At 43.1% G+C, this 15,584-nt stretch overlaps 1 protein-coding gene across 2 annotated transcripts in view; it reads right to left on the reverse strand.

Moving 5' to 3' along the window:
* LOC100579716 overlaps nt 1-15,584 on the reverse strand; it is a 47,301-nt gene that overhangs the window by 30,407 nt on the left and 1,310 nt on the right. The window lies entirely within an intron of this gene.

The raw sequence follows: 15,584 nt of genomic DNA on the forward strand, positions 1-15,584 counted from the left end.
GAAATGCAAGTTCACTAAATGTGAACATCTTTGCTTCTCACGTGATTAAGACCCTACTCCAAATTGTAGAAGCTTTTCGGGAACCATATTACTCTCATGATACTTCATTAATCTCCATCATGTATGCCAAGCCTAACACATTTGACAGTGAGGACAATGTGGCTTGCTCCTTTTTGAATCTACAGATAATGCATGTTTTATAGTACTCCAGATATCTACACTCAATAAAACATTTGACAAAACCAAAAAAAAAAAAAAAAGAATCCAAACTGCTCCTCGAAAAGATACTGGCCTTTCCCCTTACGAGATGCTCTATGGATTGCCTTATTTACACTCCACTGCTGATGTTCCGAAAAGACCAGTTCCTCAGGAATTATATTCTTGGTCTCTCCCCTACTTTCTCTTTTCTTAAAACCAAAGGTCTCCTAGCACAGGCTCTGCCTCTGGAGTTCCCAGTACATCAACATCAGCCTGGGGATCACATCCTTATCAAGAGCTGAAAAGAGGAGAAACTTGAGCCAGCCTGGGAAGGACCTTACCTGGTGCTTCTAACCACTGAAACTGTAGTCCAGACAGCAGAAAAAGGATAGACCCATCACACCCGAGTCAAGAAAGCACTGCCACCTCCAGAGTCATGGGCCATTATCCCAGGGGAAAACCCTCTCAAACTAAAGCTAAGAAAAGTTTAACTCTCTTTCATTTATTCTACTACTCTTTCTTCTTTCCTCATTCTGTTGCTGACCACCTTGTTATCAATGTAACTAAATCAAACTCACCCCAAGTTATTATGTTTGATGCCTGTTTAGTCATACCCTGTAGAGATCTCCAAAGTCAAAGGCAACTCTCAGCCTCAGAAAAATATCTCTGCCGCTTTAAAATAAGAGGCTCCTCCTACCAAGACTCTTCTCAGAAAATATAGGGAAACAGGTCTGCCATAGCTGGAATGATGTTCTGTGGACAACTGAGTATCAAGGCTGGACCTCATCAACATGTGGCTGTATATACTTAAAACCATACATTCACTTTACTAAAGGAAGCACCCCTCCCCTCGATTTTCATTACAACCAATGTAATCCAGTGAAGATTTCTACTCTCACTCCGGCCTCTACCAACCCTCTAGACCTACTTTGAGTCGCTTCTATGGCATAGGGACCAACGCGGCTCAGACCTCATAGGGTCTTTTGAAATGCGTTTTATTAATCTCTCATCCTCTTCACCTCCTTCCCTCTCTTCTCCTTCTAAGCCTTCTTCTAATCAGACTGCCATACCTTCCACACCCAATGATATGACTAAAGTAGATATTGTAGAAGTAAATGATCTAAGGCAAACTTTAGCAACTGAAACAAAATATCAAGATGCAAATGCCTGGTTGGAATGGATCAAATATTCTGTCCGCACATGAAACAAAAGCAATTGTTATGCTTGTGCTCACGGCCAGCCAGAGACCCAGATTGACCCCTTTCCACTCGGACAGTCCCCCAGTCAACCAGGCATGGGCAGCATGGTAGCTCTCTTCCAGGATTCTATAGCTTGGGGCAATCAATCATGCCAAACTCTCTCTCTGCTCTATCCCACAGTTCAACATCCTGCAGGTCAGCCCCAGAGGGCCATCCACCTTCCGTCTCCCAACATCAATTTCACCTCCTGTTTCTCACAACAAGGGGAAAACTTGGTGTTCCTTGGAAGCTTAACAGGATGCAGTGAGCTTAAGCCTTTCCAAGAGCTTACCCATCAGTCTGCCCTTAGTCATCCTCAAGCAGATGTATGGTGGTATTGTGGCGGACCCTTACTGGACACTCTGCCAAGTAACTGGAGTGGTACTTGCACTCTTGTCCAATTGGCTATCCCTTTCACCCTGGCATTTCATCAACCAGAAAAAGAAAAGCCACGACACCATAAAATAAGAGAAGCCCCTTACAGGTTTTTTGACTCTCAAGTTTATTTAGATGCAATTGGAGTCCCATGGGGAGTACCTGATAAATTAAAAGCCCGGGACCAAATAGTCTGCAGGATTTGAATCAATATTTCCATGGGTAACTATTAATAAAAATAGTTATAACCAACAGCAGTTTATTAATTATACCAGGGATGCTATCAAAGGAATAGCTGAGCAGTTAGGGCCGACTAGCCAGATGGCTTAGGAAAACAGAATGGCCCTAGGCATGATATTGGCTGAAAAAGGGAGAGTTTGTGTTATGATTAAAACTCAGTGTCAGCCGGGCTCGTCACGCCTGTAATCCCAGCACTTTGGGAGGCCGAGGAGGGTGGATCATGAGGTCAGGAGATCAAGACCATCCTGGTTAACACGGTGAAACCCCATCTCTACTAAAAATACAAAAAATTAGCCGGGCGAGGTGGCGGGCACCTGTAGTCCCAGCTACTCGGGAGGCTGAGGCAGGAGAATGGCGTGAACCCCAGGGGGCGGAGCCTGCAGTGAGCTGAGATCGCGCCACTGCACTCCAGCCTGGGTGACAGCGAGACTCCATCTCAAAAAAAAAAAAAACAAAAAACTCAATGTAGTACCTTCATCCTGAACCATACTTCCCCAGATGGGAGTTATCAAAAGCCTTACAAGGACTTACCATTTTATCTAATGAATTGGCTAAAAATTCCGGAGTCAATAACCCTTCTTCAGGATGGCTAGACAGGTGGTTTGGTAAATGGAAAGGAATCATAGCCTCAATTCTTACTTCTCTTGCAGTTGTAATAGGTGTACTCATTCTTGTTGGGTGTTGTGTCATACCATGCATCCATGGGCTAGTACAAAGGCTTATAGAAATAGCACTTACTAAAACCTCCCTTAGCTCTCCTCCACCTTATTCAGATAAGCTTTTCCTTTCAGACGATCAAGTCAAACAGCAAAGCCAAGACATCTTAAAAAGGTTTGAAGAGGAAGAACTATAAAAATTAAAAGGGGGAAACTGTAGGATACAATAAAATTCTTCTTCAAAGGTTTAGCCTGTTAACTTCCTTGTTCTTTGTTCACAAACTCAACTTTCTTGTTCTCTATGCCTCCTTGCCCCTAGTTACTGTAACTGTAAACAACTTTCCTGTCAGTCCTAATCAATAACTCACATCTGTTCCCTTGGGTACCCGCTCTTCACCCTTTCCTCCCTTTGAAACCGCACGTCCCACCACTGTAACTCACATTTCCCTTTCCTTCCTTATTTGGTAAAGTATTCACAAATAGCCAATTGGGTCAGTTTAGGTTGTGCAAGTCCAACCACAGCCCATGGAGGAATGACAAAGAGGCAGGGACTGCATTAGGAATAAAAACCCCTGCTTTCCTGTGTTCAGTGTGCTCTTGCAATTGTGACTGACACAAGCAGCACCCTTCTGCAGAAGTAAATTGCCTTGCTGAGATAACTTTTGCCTGAGTGCTGGTTTCACTTTGTGGCACTGAGCATTTATCTCCAACAAGTAGAAGAAAGAACTTCAGAGCTTGAAGACAAAGCATTTGAAGTAACTCAACAAGACAAAGACAAACAAAAAAGAATTTTTTTTTTTTTTTTGAGACAGTCTCGCTCTGTCGCCCAGGCTGGATGGAGTGCAGTGGCGTGATCTCGGCTCACTGCAAGCTCTGCCTCCTGGGTTCATACCATTCTCCTACCTCAGCCTCCCAAGTAGCTGGGACTACAGGCGCCCGCCACCACACCTGGCTAATTTTTTGTATTTTTAGTAGAGACAGGGTTTCATCATGTTAGCCAGGACGGTCTCGATCTCCTGACCTTGTGATCTGCCTGCCTCGGCCTCCCAAAGTGCTGGGATTACAGGCGTGAGCCACTGCACCCAACCAAAAAGAATTTTTAAAAATGAACAAAGCTTCCAAGAAATTTGGGATTATGTTAAACAGCCAGACCTAAGAATAATTGGTATTCCTCAGGAAGAAGAGAAATCTAAACATTTAGAAAGCTTATTTGAGGGAATAATCAAGGAAAAGTTCCTTGCCCTCACCAGACATCTATACATCTAAATACAAGAAGCTCAAAGAACACCTGAAAAATTCATTGCAAAAAGATAATTACCTAGGCACACAGTCATCAGGTTATCTAAAGTCAAGATGAAGGGAAAGATCTTAAGAACCATGAGGCAAAAGCATCAGGGAACCTACAATGGAAAACCTATCAGATTAACAGCAGATTTCTCAGCAGAAACTCTATAAGCCAGAAGGGATTGGGGTCCTATCTTTAGCCTCCTCAAACAAAATAATTGCCAGACAAGAATTTTGTATTCAGCAAAACTATGCTTCATAAATGAGGAGAGATAAAGTCTTTTTCAGACAAACAAATGCTGAGAGAATTTGCCACTAGGAAGCCAGCACTACTAGAAATGTCAAAAGGAGTTCTCAATCTTGAAATAAAAATAGAACCTCCTTTAAGTATATATTTTAAAAGGCTTATAAAACAACGTAATTTAAAAAAGCACCAACTATCACTATGAATAAAACACTATCTCATAATTCAATACTAACATTGAATGTAAATGGCCTGAATGCTCCACTTAAAAGATACAGAATGGATAAAATTCACCACCCAACCATCTGCTGTCTTCAAGAGACTCATCTAATGCATAGGGACTCACATAAACTTAAGGTAAAGGGGTAGAAAAAGATACTGCATGCAAATGGAAAGCAAAAGCAAGCAAGAGTAGCTATTCTTTTTTTTTTTCTTTGAGATGGAGTCTCGCTCTGTTGCCCAGGCTGGAGTGCAGTGGCGCGATCTTGGCTCACTGCAACCTCTGCCTCCTGGGTTCAAACAATTCTCCTGCCTCAGCCTCCCAAGTAGCTGGAACTACAGGCATGTGCCACCATGCCCAGCTAAATTTTTGTATTTTTAGTAGAGACAGCGTTTCACTGTGTTAGCCAGGATGGTCTCAATCTCCTGACCTCATGATCTGCCTGCCTTGGCCTCCCAAAGTGCTAGGATTATAGACATGAGCTGGCCAAGAGTAGCTATGGTTTTTTTTGTTGTTGTTGTTGTTGTTTTTCTGAGACTAAGTCTTGCTCTGTCGCCAGGCTGGAATGCAGTGGTGCTATCTTGGCTCACTGCAACCTCTGCCTCCTGAGTTCAAGCAATTCTCCTGCCTCAGCCTCCCGAGTAGCTGGGACTACAGGTGCATGCTACCACACCCAGCTAATTTTTGTGTTTTTAATAGAGATGGGGTTTCACAATGTTGGCAAGGATGGTCTCAATCTCCTGACCTCATGATCCGCCTGCCTCAGCCTCCCAAAGTGCTGGGATTACAGGCGTGAGCCACCATGCCTTGCCAAGTAGCTATTCCTGTATCATACAAACAGACTTTAAAGCAACAACAGTTAAAAAAAGACAAAAAGGGGCCAGGCGTGGTGGCTCACACCTGTAATCCCAGCACTTTGGGAGGCCAAGGCAGGTGGATCATGAGGTCAGGAGATCGACACCATCCTGGCTAACATGGTGAAACTCCGTCTCTACTAAAAAAATACAAAAAATTTAGCTGGGCGTGGTGGTGGGTGCCTGTAGTCCCAGCTACTTTGGAGGCTGAGGCAGGAGAATGGTGTGAACCTAGGAGGCGGAGCTTGCAGTGAACCGAGATTGCACCACTGCACTCCAGCCTGGGCAACAAAGCAAGACTCTGTCTCAAAAAAAAAAAAAAAAAAAGACAAAAAGGGACATTACATAACGATAAAAGATCAGTCCAGCCGGGCGCAGTGGCTCACACCTGTAATCCCAGCACTTGGGAGGCCGAGATGGGCAGATCACAAGGTCAGGAGATTGAGACCATCCTGGCTAACATGGTGAAACCCTGTCTCTACTAAAAATACAAAAAACATTAGCCAGGTGTGGTGGTGGGCATCTGTAGCCCCAGCTACTCAGGAGGCTGAGGCAGGAGAATGGCATCAACCCAGGAGGCGGAGCTTGCAGTGAGATGAGAGCTGAGATCACGCCACTGCACTTCAGCCTGGGTAGACAGAGTGAGACTCCATCTCAAAAAAAAAAAAAGATCAGTCCAACAGGAAAATATTGCAATCCTAAATACATATGCACCTTAATGGGCCAGGTACGGTAGCTCACACCTGTAATCCCAGCACTTTGGAAGGCTGAGGCAGGCAGATCACTTGAGGTCGGGAATTCAAGTCCAGCCTGACCAGCATGGTGAAAGCCCTTTGTAAAAATACAAAACTTAGCTGGGTGTAGTGGCAAGCACCAGTAATGCCAGCTACTCGGGAGGCTCAGGCAGGGAAATCACTTAAACCCAGGAGGCAGAGGTTGCAGTGAGCCAAGATCACGCCACTGCACTCTAGCCTGGGCAACAGACCAAGACTCCATCTCAAAAACAAACAAACAAACAGGTAAAGATGATACAGATTAACACCCTCATAAACACAGATGCAAATATTAACAAAATCTTATCACATTGAAAATAATATGTAAATATATACAACATTATCTATAGCATTTACTCCCAGGAATGCAAGGTTGGTTCAACATTCAAAAACTAATAAATGAAATTAACCATATTAACAGACAGAAAAAGAAAAATTACATTATTATATCAATAGATGCACAAAATATATTTCACAAAATCAACATCTGATCCTCAAAGAAAAGAAAATTCCCAGCAAACGAGGAATTCATGGAAACGTTTTCAATCCGATGAGGGGTATCTACGAAAAACCTACAGCTAGCAACATACTCAATGGTAAAATACTAAATGCTTTGCTCCTAAGTTCAGAAATGTCTTAATTAATTTATTTATTTATTTTTATTTATTTATTTTTTTTTTTGAGACAGACTTTCACTCTTGTCACCCAGGCTGTAGTGCAATGGCACAATCTCGGCTCACTGCAACCTCCGCCTCCCAGGTTTAAGTGATTCTCCTACCTCAGCCTCCTGAATAGCTAGGATTACAGGCGCCCACCACCACGCCCAGCTAATTTTTGTATTTCTAGTAGAGACGGGGTTTCACCATGTTGGCCAGGCTGGTCTCAAATTCCTGATCTCAGGTGATCTGCCCACCTTGGCCTCCCAAAGTACTGGCATTACAGACATGAGCCACCACACCTGGCCAGGAATGTCTTAATTTAAGGCAAAAAAATGTCTGCCCTCATCGCTTTCTTTTTTTTTTGAGGTGGAGTCTCATTCTGTCACCCAGGCTGGAGTGCAACGACATGATCTCAGCTCACTGAAACCTCTGCCTCTCAGGTTCAAGCAATTCTCCTGCCTCAGCCTCCCAAGTAGCTGGAATTATAGGTGTGTACCATCACGCCAAGCTAATTTTTGTATTTTTAGTAGAGATGGGGTTTCACCATGTTGGCCAGGCTGGTCTCGAACTCCTGACCTCAGGTGATCCGCCTGCCTTGGCCTCCCAAAGTGCTGAGATTACAGGCATGAGCCACCACACCTGGTCTACCCTCATCACTTCTGTATGATATTGTGCTAGAAGCTCTAGCCAGTGAACTAAGTCAAAAAAGAGAAGTAAAGGCAATCAGATTGAAAAGAAAGAAATAAAACTGTATTTTCAAATAACATGATTGTGTGTAAAATCCTGTGGGATCATCCAAAAAGCAACTACAGCTTAACAAGGCTGAAGGATGCAAGATCACTGTATTAAAATCAATTACATTGCTATATAATAGGAATAAACAATTGGGAATTAAAACTTCTTAAAAACCAGTTATAACAGCATCCAAAATATAAAATACATAGGCAAAAAATATAATAAAAGCTACATGCAAAATAATACACTAATAACTACAAAACATTGCTGAGAGAAATTAAAGATGATCTAAATGAATGAAGAGCCATACCACGGTCATGAATCAGAAGACTCAACATTTTAAAGATGTCAGTTCCTCCCAAATTAATCTATAGATTCAGTGTAATCAATAAAAATTCCAGCAATTTTCTTGTTGAAATTGATTGCTTTTTCTAAAATTCATAGAGGAATGCAACTCAGGCCGGGCACAGTGGCTCATGCCTGTAATACCAGCACTTTGAGAGGCCAAGTCAGGTTGGTTGTTTGAGTCCAGGAGTTCGAGACAAGCCTGGGCAACGTGGTGAAACCCTGTCTCTACAAAAAGTACAAAACTTAGCTGGGTGTGGTGGTGCATGCCTGTGATTCCAGCTACCCGGGAGCCTGATGCAGGAGAATCTTTTGAACCTGGGAGGCAGAAGTTGCAGTGCACTGAGATCTTGCCACTGCACTTCAGCCTGGGTGACAGAGTGAGACTCCATCTCAAAAAAAAAAAAAAAAAAATACAGTTATGACATGTTGAAAAAATAAAAAATAGAGTCTCAGCATAGAAATAGGAGATATAAGGAAGAATCAGATAGAAATTTTAGAAATAGAAAATACAACTGAAATAAAAAGCTCAGTGAATGGGCTCAAAAGTGTAAAAGAGGACAACACAAGCAGTTAACTGGAAGACAGGACAACAGAAATTACCCAATCTGAACAACAGAGAGAAAATGGACTGGAAAAAGTAAAAAAGAAAGAAAAGAGAAAAGAAAAGAGGCCGGGTACAGTGGCTCACGCCTGTAACCCCAGCACTTTGGGAGGCTGAGGCAGGCGGATCATGAGGTCAGGAGATCGAGACCATCCCTGGCTAACACGGTGAAACCCCATCTCTACTAAAAATACAAAAACGAAATTAGCTGAGCATGGTGCTGGGCACCTGTAGTCCCAGCTACTCAGGAGGCTGAGGCAGGAGAATGATGTGAACCCGGGAGGCAGAGCTTGCAGTGAGCCAAGATCACGCCACTGTACTCCAGTCTGGGCAACAGAGCGAGACTCCATCTCAACAAAAAAAAAAAAAAAAAGAAGAAGAAAAGAAAAGAAACAAATAATAAACACAACCTCAGGGCCTGTGAGACTAATAAAAAATCAGAGTGGGGCGTGATAGCTCATCCCTGTAATCCCAGCATTTTGGTAGACAGAGGCAGAAGGATTGTTTGAGCGAGCCCAAGGAGTTTGAGGCCAGCCTGGACAACATGGGAGGGGGCCGGGCATGGTGGCTCACGCCTGTAATCCCAGCACTCTGGGAGGCCAAGGCAGGCAGATCACGAGGTCAAGAGATGAGACCGTCCTGGCCAACTTGGTGAAACCCCGTCTCTGCCAAAAATTCAAAAATTAGCCAGGCATGGTGGTGGGCACCTGTAATCCCAGCTGCTCAGGAGGCTGAGGCAGGAGAATCACTGGAATCTGGGAGGCAGACATTGCAGTGAGCCGAGATCATGCCACTGCACTCCAGCCTGGTGAAAGAGTGAGACTCCGCCTCAAAAAAAAAAAAATTGAGTGTGGTGGTGCACACCTGTGGTCCCAGCTACTCTGGGGGCTGAAGTGGGAGGAACGCTTGAGCCTGGAAGGTCTAGGTTGCAGTGAGCCATGATTCTGCCACTGTACTCCAGCCTGGGTAACAGAGCAAGGCCCTGTCTCAAAAAAATACATTAATAAATAAATAATCAAATGAACAAATATTCAAAGAAAACTTTCCTACTTAGCAAAATGCATAAAACAATAGATTCAAGAAGCTGAGAGACTTCCAACTGGGATAAACCCAAAGAAGTTCACACCAAGACACATTATAGTCAAACTTCTGAAAACAAAACAAAAATTTTTTGAAAGCAGCCAGAGGAAAACAATATGTTACTTATATAGGAAAAATAATTTGAATGACAGCTTATTTCTCATCAGAGACAATAGAAACCAGAAAGAAGTGACACAACACTTTTCCATTGTTAAAAAAACTATCAACTCAGAATCCCATATCCAATGAAAATATCCTTCAAGAATGCTGGGGGAAATTGGAAAATTCTCAAAGGAAGGAAAACTAAGAGAATTTGTCACCAACTAATATGCCCAATTGGTTTTTTATAAAGGTGCTGATGCAATTCAATGGAGGAAAAATGGCTTTTCCACAAATGGTTCTGGAGTAATCAGATATTCATAGACAAGAAAATGAACCTTGAACTAAGTCTTACATTATATACAAAAATTACAAGGTGCAGTGGCTCATGCCTGTAATTCCAGCATGGCAGATAGATCACTTGAAGCCAGGAGTTTGAGACCAGCCTGGCCAACATGGTGAAACCCTGTCTCTACTAAAAATACAAAAATCAGCTGGGCATGATGGTGCGCAACTATAACTCCAGCTACTTTGGAGGATGAGGCACTAGAATCGCTTGAATCTGGGAGGCAGAGGTTGCAGTAAGCCAAGATCATGCCACTGCACTCCAGCCTGGGTGAGGGAGTAAGACTCTGTCTCAAAAAAAACAAAAAACAAAAAACAAACCAAACCATGGACTTAAATGTAAATCATCAAACATTTAGGAGAAAATCTTCTGGACCTAGAGCTACACAAAGCATTTTTAGTCTTGACACCAAAAGCACAATCCATAACAGGAAAAATAATAAAATAGATTTCATCAAAATTAAGCACTTTTACTCTGTGAAAGACCCTGTTCAGAGGATGAAAAGGCATAGAGTGGGAGAAAATATTTGCAAACTATGTATCTGATAAAGGACTAGTATCTAAAATATATAAAGAACCCCCAAAACTCAAAAATAAATACTCTAAATAAAAAATGTACAAAAGAGATGAAAAAGCACTTCAGTGAAGAGAATATAGAGATTGGAAATAAACTTGGGAAAGGATGTTCAATATCAGTAGCCATTAAGGAAATGCAAACTAAAACTACAATGGGCTATCCCTGTACACTTATCCAAATGGCTAAATGTAAAAAGTTGCTACACCAAATGTAGCAGAGGATGTGGAGAAACTAGATCACTCATGAATTGCCAATAAGAATATAAAATGATACAGTTATTCTGGAAAACAATTTGGCAGTTTCTTTTTTTGTTTCCTGAGATGGAATCTTGCTCTGTCACCCAGGCTGGAGTGCAGAGGTGTGATCTCGGCTCACTGCAACCTCTGCCTCCTGGGCATGGTGGCACATGCCTATAATCCCAACTACACAGAAGGCTGAGGCAGGAGAATCACTTGAACCCGGGAGGCGGAGGTTACAGTGAGCTGAGATCGTGCCATCGCACTCCAGCCTGGGCGACAGAGCGAGACTCCACCTCAAAAAAAAAAAAAAAAAGAGAGAGAGAGAGAGAAAAGAGGTTTAACTGACCCAGTTCTGCAGGCTGTGCAAGCATGGCTCCAGCAACTGCTCCTGGTGAGGGCCTCAGGAAGCTTCCAATCCCAGCAGAAGGAAAACGGAGAGCAGGCATGTCACATGGTGACAGCAGGAGCAAGAGAGCAAAGCAGGAGATGCCACACACCTTTAACAACCAGATTACAGATGAACTCACTCATCACCAAGGGGATGGTGCTAAACCGTTCAAGAGGGATCTGCCTCCATGATCCATTCACTTTCCACCAGGCTTCAACTCCAACACTGGGGATGACATTTTGACATGAGATTTGGAAGGGAGCAATATCCAAACCATATCACCATATTTTGTGTTTTGTTTAGGTTTGTTTTTTTGTCACCCAGGCTGGAGTACAGTGGTAGGACCATAGTTTATGGTAGCCTCGAACTCCTGGGTTCAAGCAATCCTCCTACCTCAGCCTCCCGAGTAGCTGAGACTATAGACACGTACCACCATGCTTGGCTATTTTAAACAAATTTTTGTAGAGATGCTATCGGGCAAAATTCACCCCTGATATTTCACGTAGGTTCTTTTCTATTTTCCCTAAGTGTCGGCCGGTCTGAGAAATAAAGGGACAGAGTACAAAAGAGATAAATTTTAAAGCTGGGTGTCCGGGGGAGACATCACATGTCAGCAGGTCCCGTGATGCCCCCTGAGCCATAAAACCAGCAAGTTTTTATTAGCAACCCTCAAAAGGGGAGAGAGTGTACGAATAGGGTGTGGGTCACAGAGATCACATGCTTCACAAGGTAATAAGATATCACAAGGTAAATGAAGGCAGTGTGAGTTCACAGGACCACAGGACCACGGCGAAATTAAAATTGCTAATGAAGTTTCGGGCATGCATTGTCACTGATAACATCTTATCAGGAGACAGGGTTTGAGAGCAGACAACCGGTCTGACCAAAATTTACTAGGTGGGAATTTCCTTGTCCTAATAAGCCTGGGAGTGCTACGGGAGACTGGGGCTTATTTCATCCCTACAGCTGCGACTGTAAAATACGGCCACCCCCAAAGTGGCCATTTCAGAGGCCTACCCTCAGGGATGCATTCTCTTTCTCAGGGGCGTTCCTTGCTGAGAAAAAGAATTCAGCAATATTTCTCCCATTTGCTTTTGAAAGAAGAGAAATATGGCTCTGTTCCGCCCGGCTCACCGGCAGTCAAGAGTTTAAGGTTATCTCTCTTGTTCCCTGAACATTGCTGTTATCCTGTTCTTCTTTCAAGGTGCCCAGATTTCATATTGCTCAAACACACATGCTCTACAAACAATTTGTGCAGTTAATGCAATCATCACAGGGTCCTGAGGCGACATACATCCTCCTCAGCTTATGAAGATGACGGGATTAAGAGATTAAAGACAGGAATAGGAAATCACAAGGCTATTAATTGGGGAAGTGATAAGTGTCCATGAAATCATCACAATTTATGTTCAGAGACTGCAGTAAAGACAGGTGTAAGAAATTATAAAAGTATTAACTTGGGGAACTAATAAATGTCCATGAAATCTTCACAGTTTATGTTCTTCTGCCATGGCTTCAGCCAGTCCCTCCATTCCGGGTTCCTGACTTCCCGCAACAGATGCAGTCTTACTATGTTGCCAAGCTGTTCTCAAACTCCTGGCCTCAAGCAATCCTGAGATTATAGGAATGAACCACCATGCCTGGGTGACAGACCACCTTCTGTTTATCCACTTGTCAACTGATAGCCATTTGGGTGTTTTTAGTTTTTGGCTATGGTGAATACTGCTGCTATGAACATTTGCATACAAGTCTTTGTGCGGATAAAAATTTCTTCGGAGTAAATACCTAGGACTGGAATTGCTGGATCATATAGTAAGTCTACGTTTAACTTTTTTTTTTTTTTAAATAGAGTCTCATTATTTTGCCTAGTCTGGTCTCAAACTCCTAAGCTCAAGCAATGCTTCTGCCTCAGCCTCTTACAAGTGAGTACCACCACTCCTGGCCATATTTAACTGTTTAAGAAACTGCCATACTGTTTTACCAAATGGCTACATCATTTTATATTCCCACCAGCAAAGTATGAAAGTTCTAATTTCTCTATATCCTTGCCAACACTATCTTTTGTCTTTTTTTTTTTTTTTTTTTTTTTTGAGATGGAGTCTTGCTCTGTCACTCAGGCTGGAGTGCAATGGCGTGATCTCGGCTCACTACAACCTCCACCTCCCGGGTCAAGCAATTCTCCTGCCTCAGCCTCCCTAGTAGCTGGGATTACAGGCATGCACTACCATGCCCAGCTAATTTTCCTATTTTTAGTAGAGCGGAGGTTTCACCATGTTGGCCAGGCCAGTCTCAAACTCCTGAACTCAAGTGATCTACTGGCCTTGTCCTCTCAAAATGCTGGGATTACAGGCGTGAGCCACTGTGCCTGGCTGTGTCTGTCTTTTTCATTCTAGCCATTCTACTGGGTGAGAAATGGTATCTCACGAGGGCTTTGATTTGTATTTCCCTAATGACTCATGATGTTGAATGTCTTTTCATGTACTTATTGGTCATCTGTATATCCTCTTTGGAGAAATGGTTATTCAAATACTTTGCCCATTAAAATAAAAATTTCATCTTTAAGAGCAGTTTCGAGTTCACAGCAAAACTGAACAGAAAATACACGGTTCCCCCACCCCACACACACACATAGCCTCCCCCAACAATCAACATCAGGCACCAGAGGATATATTTGTTATAAGCAATGAAGCTACATTGACACACCAGTATCACCCATATCCCATAGTTTACATTAGGTTTCACTCTTGGTGTTGTACATCCTGTAGGGTTTGACAAATGTGTAATAACATGTATCCACCATCATAACATCCAGAGTAATTTCACTACCCTTAATATTCTCTGTGCAGCACCTCTGTGCATTTCTCCCCACTCCCAGCCCCTGTCATCTTTTTTATTGTCTCCATAGTTTTGCCTTTTCCAGGATGTAATATAGTTGGAATCATACAGTATGTAGCTCTTTCAGATTGTCTTCTTTCACTTACTAATATGCATTTAAGGTTTCTCCATGCCTTTTCATGGCTTAATAGCTCATTTCTTTCTAGTGCTGAATACAGTCCATTGTCTGGATATACCAAGGTTTATTTATCCATTCACCTGCTAAAGGACATCTTGGTTGCTTCCAAGTTTTGGCAATTACAAATAAAGCTGCTGCTGGCTGGGAGCGGTGGCTCACACTTGTAATCCCAGAATTTTGGGAGACCAAGGCGGGCAGATCACGAGGTCAGGAGATCGAGACCATCCTGGCTAACACGGTGAAACCCCATCTGTACTTGGAGGCTGAGGCAGGAGAATGGCATGAACCCAGGAGGCGGAGCTTGCAGTGAGCCGAGATCGCACCACTGCACTCTAGCCTGGGTGACAGAGTGAGACTCCATCTCAAAAACAGAAACAAAAAGCTGCTGTAAACATCCATGTGCAGGTTTCTGTGTGGACATAAGTTTTCAGCTCATTTGGGTAAACAATAAGGAGTGCAATGGCTGGATCTTCTGATAGGAGTATGTTTAGTTTTGTAAGAAAGCCAAACTGTCTTCCAAAGCTGCTGTACCATTTTGCATTCCTACCAGTAAGGAGAGTTCCTGTTGCTTCACATCCTCACCAGCATTTGGTGTTGTCACCCTTGCCCATTTCTAAACTTAGCTATTTGTCTTTTCATTAATGAGTTGTAAGAATTTTATGTATCCTAGATACAAGTCCCTTATGGAACATGTGATTTGCAAAAATTTTCTCCCAGTTTGTGGGTTGTTTAGAGGTGTTTTTTTTTTCTTTTGAGACAGGGTCTCACTCTGTCGCCCAGACTGAAGTCCAGTGGCGCAATCTTGGCTCACTGCAACCTCTGCCTCCCAGGCTCAAGCGATACTCCTGCCTCAGCCTCCTGAGTAGCTGAGATTACAGGTGCCCACCACCATGCTGGCTAATTTTTGTATTTTTAGTAGAGAGAGGGGTTTCACCATGTTGGCCAGGCTGGTCTCGAACTCCTGACATCAGGTGATACACCTGCCTTGGCCTCTCAAAGTGTTGGGATTACAGGAGTGAGCCACCACGCCCCATTTTTTTTTTTTTTGAATGTTGAACACAATGAAAAGGAATGTTGAACACAATGAATTTATCATGATAGTGGGTACCTCTGAAGGAGGCAGGGGTATAAACAAGGTTAGAATCATACAGGTAGATATCATGGTATAGGTGCTGCTAGAGTCAGAAAACTTACTCTGGCACCAGCTGCCTGGGCTTCAACCCCAATGCTGTAACTTAGTCTCTTTGTGCCTCAGTTTTCTCATCTATAAAATGAGTATATTGGCCGGGGGCGGTGGCTCAAACCTGTAATCCCAGCACTTTGGGAGGCCGAGCAGGGTGGATCACCTGAAGTCAGGAGTTCGAGACCAGCCTGGCCAACGTGGCAAAACCCCGTCTCTACTAAAATACAAGCATTAG

This window comes from Nomascus leucogenys, chromosome 7b, assembly GCF_006542625.1.
Source record: "Nomascus leucogenys isolate Asia chromosome 7b, Asia_NLE_v1, whole genome shotgun sequence".
Lineage (NCBI taxonomy): Eukaryota > Metazoa > Chordata > Mammalia > Primates > Hylobatidae > Nomascus > Nomascus leucogenys.